Source organism: Tamandua tetradactyla, chromosome 14 (assembly GCF_023851605.1).
Source record: "Tamandua tetradactyla isolate mTamTet1 chromosome 14, mTamTet1.pri, whole genome shotgun sequence".
NCBI classification, from domain to species: Eukaryota; Metazoa; Chordata; class Mammalia; order Pilosa; family Myrmecophagidae; genus Tamandua; species Tamandua tetradactyla.
This window is the reverse complement of record NC_135340.1, coordinates 15347151-15358305: the sequence shown is the minus strand read 5'-3', so window position 1 is coordinate 15358305 and position 11155 is coordinate 15347151. Positions and strand designations below refer to the sequence as shown.

The 11155-nt window shown below is 36.0% G+C and overlaps 1 long non-coding RNA gene across 1 annotated transcript; it reads right to left on the bottom strand.

The window, feature by feature from the left end:
* Nucleotides 1-295: 295 nt before the first annotated feature.
* Nucleotides 296-5948, bottom strand: LOC143654814 (uncharacterized). The gene is made up of 3 exons (XR_013161981.1): nt 5492-5948; nt 3307-3399; nt 296-529 (listed from the first exon to the last, which is right to left on the bottom strand). It is a non-coding gene; the product is annotated as an uncharacterized LOC143654814 (long non-coding RNA).
* Nucleotides 5949-11155: the final 5207 nt, after the last annotated feature.

Below are 11155 nucleotides of genomic sequence, written 5' to 3'. Positions count from 1 at the left end.
CTTCCAGACGGTGAGTTTAAATTAACTTCTTAAATGAATCCTTCCATGATTATTCCAGTATCCATTGGTCTCTTTTTGCTCTGAGCTCAAACCATGAGAATAATCTGCTACAGATATCAGCACTTTAAACTTCTTTTGCATTGCTTTTTTTTCTCTAACTGTTTTTATCATAAGCTTGCCTAATAATTGCATTAGTTTTCTCTCCCCAGCTTGAGGTTGGTCTTCCTAAAAGCAAGGCAGCATGTAATTTTAGCTGGGTATATGTTTGTAATTTAAAACATATTTAATCCATTGGTTGAGAAACTTATGAAAGATATTTAATATATGATTCAGGTTGAAGAGCCCTAATTAATTGAGAATTCTTTCAAGGAAAATTCTATAGCTGGTGTACTTGTTTGGCTGGTAACTTCTCACTGGTTCTTCATGCACTGTCAATTTTCAACAGTTATTTAGGTGTCAGGTATCATGTGAAGCACTTGGGAAATGTCAGTGCACATGGCGCAGTCTTTGATCTTAGAGAGTCTTTGTTCTAGAGGGAAAGACAAACAGACAAAGAAGCAGTTTTTGAGGAGTGTAATATGACACAAACACAGGGTGTTATGGGAACATAGAGGAGCTGGTTTGGAGGTTAGGGGAGGCTTCTGGAGGAAATGACATGAGATTTAGCTGAGTCTTGCACATTGGGTAAGAGTTAAAATGATTGAGAAAATCATTCCAGTAACAAATGGGCAAAAATATGAAGTTTGAATAGGACTTTTCTTTTCAGAATCTGGAAGCAGATCTACATAGCTGGAGCTTAAAGTGAAAGGAGAAAGAAGGGTATTAAGCGATAGAGAAGCCAGTAGGGCCTTTTATGTTGTGCTAATATTGTTGGGTTTTATCCTGAAGGTGTATAAAATAATTTGAAGTGTGTTAGGTAAGAAAAACAGCAACATGATCAGATTCACAGCATAGAATGGATCTTCTAGATGCAATGTGAGTAGCCTGGAAGAGGGTAGGAATAGATGCAGGGAGAGTAGTTGGAGGTTGAACGTATTGAATTTCATTGGTTTTAAGACATTTTTCATGTTTTAATATTTCTGAAATTTGGATGCATGCCATAGTTTAAGTGGCAGTTTTTATTTACTTTTTTTTAGTGATACAAATAATGTTGCAGTTTATAAGCAGTAGCAGTTTAGAGTGAAGTAAACCAAGTCTGGAAGGATTGTGTGCTTAAATGAATAGTAGCAGTGGGGTTGAAGAGAAGTGCATGTGAAGTCAAGATACATTTTGAGATTAAATTATCAGACTCTGATGTCTGATTACATTTGGATACATGAGGTTGAGGAAGAAATTGACGTCAACTTGTGTATTTTAAACTTTTGGGCAGCAGGAGGGGTGGTGGTTCTCTTCACTGAGATAAATAACCCAGTAGGGTTTGGGGGGGAGGGGAAAGTATAAGAGAGGGGAAGTAAAAATTATAGTTCTGCACATAGTGAATGTGAGGGTTCAGGAGACCATTCAAGTCAGAGAATTCCATAGGTGATTGTACCTACACCTCTGTTTGTGAAAGGAATCTGAGCAAGAGATGCATACTCTTCTCTGATGTTTCTTAATTAGCCAATCCGAGAAATAACTGCAATTGCATTCAACTGGCAGGGAAGCAGCTTCCATTCAAAGACTGCTATATCTTTAGGTCCATTCCCATTCTAAGAATCCCTAAAGCATGAGCTCTAATATTAAAGCCTCCATCCTCTGCATGCGTTCTTAAGATTTCTCTTAAAAAAAGTTCAATCTTCTTTTTCCTGGATTCCACATATCTCCTAGATGGTGTTTATTTTCAGAGTAACCTCATATATTTTATGTAAAAGCCAAATGTACACCCTTCTTATCTGGGTTCATGTACCCAGATTTCAGGAACCCAGATCTGAGAGAAATTTGCTAGAAAGTCTTATTTTCATAACTTCAAAGACCAGGACTTAGATATGTCCTTACCTGTAGGAATAGTGGAAGGATCACGGAAACATAGAACATTCTGACCATGACTATCCCTTATCTGTCCCATAAATTCTTCCTGGACCTCTTGTATCAGATATCTCTTGTAGAGGCATCTGCCAAGCACTTTGCCAGGTGCTCACCCTCCTTTCTGTGTAGTGGAACTCAGAACCTCTGCAGGTGCAGCTGTCGTGCATGCATATGCCTGGTAGGGTTGTGCTGAGGAGACTCTAGTTAGGGCCTCCAGGCTTTGAGGGCTGTGGATCTTGAATAGGGCTTTGGAGTAAGGGTTGGAAAATCTGATATGGCTGTCCCTATTTCATTTTTACTCATATGGTGGTTCACATTTTGTCAGGGGCTATCTTATAAATAATCCTATTTGAACTTTACAATTACTCAGCAAACTACGTTGGTTAGGCATCATTATACTCACTATATTTCTACGGAGGGCGTTGAGTTTCAGAATAGGGAAAGTGACCAGCCCAATTGCCAAGCAAAGATCTGCCAATATTAGAATGCTGACATCCTGAATTCCAGTTCAATCATCTTTTTGGCTAGACAAGGGAATCTAGTGGGAAGAAGGAAAAATGTTTCTCAAGGCATCTCAAGTTATTATGGCTGGTATGGATTGGCGGTCCCTATGCCAAGCCTAATATCAGGGGGTCTTCCAGGGCCATTTAAGCAAAAACTGATACCCCTAAAATTAATGATGGCACTGATGTTGTCTTTGCCATTACTTGAATTCAGACCAATATAGCAGGGAGAACTTTGAGAGATATCTGTAGAGGCTCCTGTAAGGTGGAGAGCCATGCAGAGAGGATTCATTTGTTCTGAGTCCAGCAAATTCCTTGCAGTTGGACCTTTGGTTTTACTCTGGAGTCCAGAACACAGTTTGATGGTTCTTTCCTTGGCTCAGAAAATATCCAGCTGGCAGGAGTAGAATGTCGGTCCATTTCCCTGTGCATCATGCTTGGAAGGGATGCTTTCTGGCTTTGCCTCCAAGAACCGCTGCTCCAAGGCACCAAGAGTTCAGATCTGGAATTTTGCTGCTAAGGGTGCATTGAACACCTTATGACAGACAGTCTGTGGTATGAGATCACAGATTTCAACAATGGAACATATCAGAAAGGGAAACACTTTCTGGCATGTAGAAACATGCCCTATAGCAAATCGGTTAACTTCGTTTTAACCTGGACCCTTTTCTTTTTGAAAGCAATAAAGCCTCTGAAATCACTACACTTGGCAAGAAGATGTCTTCTGTCATTTACAGCAGTAAAGAATTTACAGAGTAAGTGAATTACTTTGGTTTTCAATAAAAATGTTAATATCTACCTTAGATGTGAACAAAGGACACTGCATTTCCATAGTATGATCAAATCCACAGGGGCTGAAAGAGACAGGAGGAGTGCGTTGAGGCTGGTGCCACTTAGAGAAAGAGAGAGACAGCGTTGAAGACTGAGATACGAAGGTCTTTAGAGAAACTCAAAACTAGGCAAAATGACATTATGAAGACAACAAATCAAACAGCAAATCTAATTCAACAATACCAGGCAATGCGGTGCTACTTTTCTCTCCAGGGGTAAGAAGTGGCTGCACATGTCTTTGTTCCGTGACTCAGATATGGGACACTGAAAATTCTCTTTGTTCCTTCTCTCAGTAGACATGAGAGAAACTTTAGTAAATAACTCCTTCAATCACCTAAAACGCAGGTGGCCTTTAAAGAAGCGTGGCATAATTTTAATGCACAGAGAACTACTCTCACCTATCAGCATTGTGCTATTTTGTGTTTCAAGATTCAAAATCCTGGGTGCACGGGTGGTTCAGTGGTAGAATGCTCACCTTCCATGAGGGAGACCTGGGTTTAATTCCTGGACAATGCACCCCCTGACACCCCCCCCCAAAAAAAGTTTCAAAATCCCTGGGAGCAAAACAACAGATGATATAGACCCTGTTAATAAGATAGCAGAGAAACTTGTCTGTACAAAGTCCTGACAGAATCACTTTTTTTTCCTATGGAGTGTTACTAGTAAGAGCGATCATTTAATAAGTACATGATATGCATCAGGCACTGTGTTAAAAACATTTGCATGCAATATCTCTTTAACTCTGGACTCCTTTTAGGTTATATAACTACCTCTCATTTTACTGATGTCTAAACTGAGGGCCAGAGAGGTTAAATCACTTGCCTAAGGACAAAGGGCTAGAAGAGGAGAGGAGAGGTTTGAACATTGGTATTGTAACTCCGAAGTCCATGCTGAGAGTGATGTGAAAGGGCCTCACAAATAAGTGATTTCTCAAGTCCTTTCCTTTAGCAAAAAAACCCTTGATTGCTTGTAGTTGATTTAGAAAACTTCCTGTCAGGAAGCATCTTATTTCTATGCGTGGGTTTTTGAGCACTTCAGGGCATGCTGCCTCTAAGGTGACCAGATACATCAAGAAGGAATCCCTGGAGTTAATTCACCACAAATGGCATTTTCAGGCAGTGTGCTTCCAGTCGTGTATCTAAGACACGGGTCTCAACCTTAGTGCTTGGGTTCTACTTAAGGATCATGTTAAGATAATATAGGTGCAATGAGAGTCTTAACATTATCTTGGAGTTTCCCTCAAGCGTCATTTTCAATTTTAAGTAGTATAGTCATTTGTGTGTGTGTGTGTGTGTGTGTGTGTGTGTAAGTGATAGATCTGATAACTGAAAAATCTTGGACATTCATGTAGATGGGTCTTATGACCCAGATGTTCTAGGGTCTTTAGATAGTCCTTTCACCTCGGACTTTGTTCACATTACTAAAAACAAAAAGAAAAGCCAACTCTGGATGTGTTCTTGTTTTTTGAAGTCTATGTGTATTTTCATTCATGTCTCTATTTGAAATGCTTGAACTACTTCAGTCTCTGTAGTCCTCAAAGTTATAATATGCTGGCATTTAAATCATACTTATAAATAAATGCAAATTGTTACCCAGCCTATAATACTTTCCTTTTGAAAGCATGGCAATGAAATGAATTTAATCATTATTCTTTACCATCTTTTAAGCAAAAACTGATATTTATCCTGGAAGGTGATTGATCAGGTCCAGCAGCAATCAATTGAATTTGGTAATTCTAATCTCTCCCAAATTAATCCCATCACTGGAGAAAAGGATATGTCTTTAGAGGTGCCTGTAAAGGAAATGAGGGAGGGATAAGGGGCTGGTCATCTGTAAGCAACTTTGCCCCTGGATTTGATCTCCCTGACCTGGTTCTGAACAGGTGGCTGTCTCTTCTTGAATGTCAGTATTTGAAGAAATAACATCAAAAAAAAAAAAAAAATGGCAGACATTTCTGAGGGATTATACACAAAACGTCAGGTTTGAATTACTATAGAAAATAGATAATTTCTAGAAGCATAGCCTTTTTTGGTGGGCGTTGCTTTTAAACTATTCCTGCTGGCATAGATTAGAAAGTACAAAATCAAAACAATTTATGGAGCACATTATTTGGCCATACAACTAGTTTTCATTTGTAAAAACAGTTTGCTTACTTTTCCTTAACTACCAAACAGCATATCAGCCTATATCACCACACTGCAGACTTGCAAAATCTTGGCATTGACTTCATCTGTAAGTATATCACATTGCATATTTTACCTTAATCCTTAAAAATTCTTCAGTAGGCAATGATTCTCAAAGTTTCTCGTCTGACTTCTTGGTTGGGACACCACGGCAGACCCACCCTAAGGTGGCCCAGTGCATCACAGATTTGATCATTCCTCTCCCGAGTGCAGGTGCTACCTGTACCTGCTTCTGGCCAATAGTATGTGGCTGTCACTCTTTGATTAGGTTACATTTTATGACAAAAGTGGTGGGACGGCACTCCTGTGATTAGCTCAGTCATAAACCACAAGGAAATGCATATTGGCAAGACCTTGAATAAAGTTGGAATAGGTTCCCAAGCCTCAGATGACAACGCGGCCCAGCTGATACCTTGACGTGCACAGAGTGACCAGCCAATCCTGACCCTGGGGATTGGACGTAATACATGTACATTGTTTTACGCTCAAAATTTGTCATCTTTTGTGATGCACTGATGGAAAACAGATACAGACACTAGGGTCTGCCTATCCTTTTCGTTTTTCTTGTGAAAAAGAGCTTGGTGATAAAGAATTATACTATTAAAAAATTTAACGCAGTATCGACTTTTAATAACCTTTAATATTTTACACTAGTAGCCGGCCCTTTAATTGTATGTAAGAGTGAAAGGTTAAGGAAGGGCAAGTCGTTTGCCCACCTGTGGGATCGAGTAGAGAAATTGCACGGTGGTGTCTGTTTGGGTGGTCTAAGGACCTAACTTGGAGAATCACCGCTCTCTATTTCCACATTTGGACTTTTATGGAAATTTCAGCTGCTCTTAAACATTGCAGCCATAAGACACTAAGACCTTTTTATGATAACAGTTGCTATGTTTTCTGGAGTAATGGTGGGTAATGTAGTCAGAAGAGGCATTCTATAGGAGAGGGTAGTGATGAGCTGCGACATTATTCCTGAATGAACCATCATTTAATAGGAGAGTCTCTTTGATGAACTGTTTGTTTCAGTCCTTAGAAAAAAAGACCTAGATTTGTAAATTATAATGTGAATATATGCCCAAGGTAAAAATATCAAGTCATATAAAAAATATACACTAAAATATCTGATTTTGATCTAGACTTTCAATCCCTTTTCCCTACAGGCAACAACCATTGTCAGTTTCCTCTGCATCCTATAGGGAATGTGTGATAGATTTAGATGCTTACTCAACTCCGTGTAATCTAAATATCCATATCTTTTCGAACATACATAGGGTCACAGGACCCACTCTGTTCTTTAATATTATTAAATTTGTTGAGTTTAATAATATCTAATTATTTATATTTGTATGACATAAAATGTTGAATCATAAGTACTTTCGATATAATTCATTTAATCTTCACAACAATCCTATGGAATAGCTGCTTCCTTTATTGTCATCTCATAGAAGAGGACACTAAGGCACCAAGATCTGGGAGAGCTTGTTCAGGGTCACAGAGTTGGAAGTGGTAGAACCAGCAATAGAGTCCCAGGATTCATGCGCCCTTAACAACCTTACTGTGTTGATACTTCAGATCGGGTTTCATTATTTTTTTGTATTGCAACCAATGCTTCAAAACTGTTTTTGCACATTTGTACAAATATTATACAAATATTATTTGTACACTATTGTACAAAATTTTTTTTGCACATTTGTCCAAATATTGTACAAATATTAATGTGCAAAACTATTTTTGCACATTTGTACAATATTTTTGAGTCTCTCTGTAGGATAAATTCCTCCAAATCATATTTCTGAATTGGAGGGTATGGACATTTTTAGATTTGGTAGTGATTGTTGAATTGCCTGCCAAAGAAAAGATGACAATATTTACACCCTCTAACAATGTGTGATAGTGCCTTCCTCCTCAAAACATTGCCGAGACTATATATGATCAAATTATTGCCCATCTGGCAGCTTAAAAATTCTTTGTTTGATTTAATTTTCATTTATTCATTAGAAGGATTGGGTATCCTTCATCCTGCTTTTAAGCCAAATGTGTTTCTTTTTCCATATTCTATTATTTTTCTAAAGGATTTTGGATTTTTTTCTTATTGATTTTTAGGAAAGCTTTACTTTTTAAGGAAACAAGGCTTTCACGCTATGTGTTGCAAATATTTTCCCCAATTTGTTTTTTGTCTTTTGCCTTTGTTTATACTATTTTGTTTTATCCACACAGAAGTTTAAGATTTTCATGCAGGCTAATTTATTCTTTTGTGGTTTCTGAGTCTTCTGGTCTTGATTTAAAGGTTTTTCCACAGCAGAATTTTGAACAATTCATATATATTTTTTATTATGGTTATGATCTCATTATTTTTTCAAAATTTAATCCAGTTAGAATTTATTTTGGTATAAAGAGTGAAGGAACTATCCAGCTTTACTTTTAGTTTAAATGGCTAACTGATTGCTCCATCAAAATTTGTTTAATAATCTACATTTTCTCCATCTTTAACATATATTTGCATGCTTATTTAGATATATTTCTGGACTCTTCATAACCATTCCATAGTTTTCTCACTATGCTTCCTCCCACCAATATATTCATTTTCAGAATTTTGTGGCCTTTTCTCACATATCTGCTTTTTTCAATAAAACTTTAAATATAGGTTGTCTCTTTGTTAAAAAGAACACTGTTCTTATGCTTAAAGATAACCACTGAACCATAGATTAATTTAGGGGAAAATGAAATATGTAGTATTGTGTATCATTGTCCGAACATTGGGTATGTATTTCTATTAGTCATATTTGTCATGTCCTGAAAGAATTTTGAGGTTATTTTTTCCCCATTTCTTGTTTTTCTTTAGGTTGTGTGTGCATGGTTATGTGTAACTGAGTGATGACATTCTTAAATAAAATCTTTCCTTAGAGTATTTCTGAATTTGTTATGGTTCTTATATAGGAAAGCTATTTTTTTTTTTTTTTAGTTTAAGAATTTTGTAACAGCTAACCAACTGAATTATTTTGTGTTCTTTTTTATTTTTTGCTGATTCTCTGTATTTTTCAGATATGCAATCATATCATCTGTAGAAAATTTTGCCAACTCCTTTCCTCCTATTTCTTTCTCTTAGGAGAAAGTACCTGTTGAATTTATTGGTACTTCCAGAACAATGTTAATAAAGCTTCTCTCTCTCTCTATTTTTTTTTTTTTTTACCTTGTTCTTTACCTTATTGGGTAAGGTTTTGAAGTTCAACCATTAAGAGTATTGTTAGCTGTAGGTTGCTAATAAATACTCTTTATCAAATACATACCAATCAATAAAGGGTATCTTCCAGATTTAATCAGGAATGGCTATTTTACTAAATTATGTTTTTATTAGTTACAGAAATGCTAACTTTTTTTGCCTTTTACTTATTGTTGTAGTGAATTATATTATTTGGTTTCCATCAGTCATGTTTATGTTTCTGACCTACCCATTTGGTCATGGTATAGTGATCTTGAGTTGTGCCACTGAAATTTATTTACTAAGTTTTACTTATAATTTTTTCATTGGCATTCATCATAACAGAGATTGGTTTGCAGCCTTTTTGAGGGCTGTATGTTAAGTCTGAGTATCAATATTGGGCTGCCCTGAAAAAGTAGTTGGAGGATTTTTTTCTCCTTACTATGCTCTGGAACAATGTAAATAACACTGAAAAGGACCTGTCCCTCATCTAGAGATATATTCAACTTTTTTCATTTAACGCTCTGGACTTTCTACATTAGATGGTATGTTCTTTGTGAGCTTACCAGAATCTTAAATGTAACTGATGAGTTTCAGTTTTCTGGATTCAGTTTTAGTAAATTTACATAACTGTTTTTTTTCCAAAATTTTAGTTAATTTTCATAATTGTTTTTTCTAATACATTTTATATTGCACTCAGATATTTCAAATTCAAACACACACACACACACAATTTTCCCTGACATATAATTTAAATGAAAATGTTTGCTTAATTTTCATTTTTCCATTCATTATTTCTAATTTTGCAAATTTGTGCTTTTCTTTTTTCATTATAAGGTTAGCTGGTTATCTATCTTTGTGTTGTTTTTTCTGCCACTCAAAGAACTACCTCTTGACTTTGTCAGTTCTCTTATTTTATTTACTTTATAGCAACAATTTTTACTTCTATCTTATTATTTTATTAATTGCTTTCCTTAAGATGTTTTTGTCCCACTTCACTTTTTCCCACTTCATTCACTTGCTTTAATTGTTTATTCTTGTCTAGCATGCTATAAATTTTTCTCAGAGTATTGCTTTGGCTGTAATTTACAGATTAGATTTTTAGTGTTACAATTATTTCTATAGTAATTTTGGGATATTCTCAAGTTTTCCTTGTTGTTCCTCCAAATTTTGGTTGTCTTGATTTTCCTGGAAATACATTTCTATATTTAAATATTCCTAGGGTCCTACCACTTTATTTAACATCCTCAGACATGAGGTATTGACTCTCTTTCTCCTTATGAAGAATGGGGAAATCTCACTCTTTTATTTTCTCCTATCTTCTGCAGCTCCATTTCTTAAATTTTGTAGTTAAATTATATTTTATTTCATTACACTGGTAATATCTTCCGTATCCATAATTTATTGAATATACCTGCTTTCATATTATTCAATGCTTACAATCACTTGTTTGTAAAAGTTTCTCCAACTTTTTCTTGTTTTGTTAGGCTTTTTAAACTCTATTTTTGTCCCCCGAACACATGGGTATCTGTGGTATTTAAAATCAAACCATTTGATTCATGTAACTTTCTTGCGTTTTGTTTCCTTTCTTTGTAGAATTCTTTATGTTGTATTTTTACATTAATTTTTTATGACTTCGAAATTTAATCTCACCCGCAAAGATCACCACTACAAAGATAAAGTATATATCTTTATATACTTTTATATACTTTCCACATGTACAAAAATTCAAACACACACCCACACACTATTTTCCCTGACATCTAAATATAAAGTTTATGTCGATAATCCAAGGCCAGCCTAATTTTATTCCCTCTTTGGCAGCTTGCTTTTTGTCCTGGATAGCAGTGAATTCTCAAACTTGAAGGCTAATAATTTTACCAAAGAGTGTCATGATATTGGTCACTCTGTTGTTTTTTTCACAATGTGTATCCTGTTAATTTGCAGACTTAGAATATTCTTTATTTTAGTATTCTGATATTATGCTCAGAAAACCTAGCAATCCAAAGGCTTCAGCGTGTCTGAAAATAATCTTACTGTGCCTTAGACCTGGGGAGGGGGGCATCCAAGCACTTTGGAGTTTGTGTCATTCTTACCCATATGTAAGAACCATCTTCCAGAATACTTTACTCATAGAATTATAGCTTCATTGGTGCCATTACAGCTACTTTCATGGGTAAGAAACACTATCTCAGTTCTGTTACCCTTCGATTCATTTATTTAAAAAGACGTCACTTTCAGCTCTTTGATTCTCATTTCAGCGCATACTTCCTACAATTCCTACCTTGAATTTTGACTGATGCATGCTCATCCATGGGCTGATGCGAGGATTTTTATTGTTATTTTGTTTTAGTTCAGATTGTTTCTTTCTCTTATCTCTTCTCTTCCTATTGCTCTTACCTGCTCTCCATTTCTCTTCCTTTCTGTCTTTCTCTACG